The 716-nt window shown below is 35.2% G+C and overlaps 1 protein-coding gene across 1 annotated transcript in view; it reads left to right on the top strand.

Moving 5' to 3' along the window:
• Window positions 1-246: 246 nt before the first annotated feature.
• The window catches only part of LOC119591417 (peroxidase-like), a 9,988-nt gene continuing 9,518 nt past the window's right edge, over window positions 247-716 (top strand). The window contains exon 1 of the mRNA XM_037940158.1: window positions 247-274. The gene's annotated coding sequence lies outside the window, so the exon portion shown is untranslated. The remainder of the gene's footprint in view (window positions 275-716) is intronic.

Below are 716 nucleotides of genomic sequence, written 5' to 3'. Positions count from 1 at the left end.
GATTTGTATTAATGAAAAAGAAAAGCCAAAACTTAATTTATGTGCAAATTCAAAACGTTTATCTTCGCAGATATGAAAGACTATTAAAAAAGGTAAATGTTTAGTATGTTGCTATGAATTAATCATATTGTTTTCACAGAACATCGAAACTTATCACTCCTGTCACTGAATCATGCGGATAGAGGGCGGAGCTACGTACCTGTATCTCATTATAAATAAGAGCAGGCAGCGCCAGTTGTTGCAATTGGACTTGTCGAAGCAACGTTCAGCGAAGGTGAGAGCCAAACGCAGCACATCGTTGTTGCTGTGTTGTGTATAGCGTCCATATACCAATAGATTTTATTTCATATTCTAGTTTTGTTTAAGACTTTGGAGCATTTGCTGAAAAAAAAGTTACAAAATGGTAAGATACATGTTATAACCCTAATTTTATTTGCATGTGACGGAAAGAAATATTGATGAGTCGGATTTAACATCAATTTATCTTAATTTTTCATTCCTTAGTTAGCCCGTTAATCAAGGTGAACAAATATTTTGAAAATATCCTTAATGGCGAATCTACTGCCTATGTCGGACAGACGCGTATTAATGTTTCCCATATTACTAAATGACTCGGTTTGTTTCTGTTGTTCTTTTTAACGTCCCCACTTAGCAGTCTGTGTAGCATACGAAGCGCGTCTAGTCCAAGAAGATTTAATAGTCTAAAAAGAACCGTT

This window comes from Penaeus monodon, chromosome 28 (genome assembly GCF_015228065.2).
Source record: "Penaeus monodon isolate SGIC_2016 chromosome 28, NSTDA_Pmon_1, whole genome shotgun sequence".
NCBI classification, from domain to species: domain Eukaryota; kingdom Metazoa; phylum Arthropoda; class Malacostraca; order Decapoda; family Penaeidae; genus Penaeus; species Penaeus monodon.
Note: the sequence above shows the minus strand (reverse complement) of the source record. Positions and strands in the feature narration are given on the sequence as shown.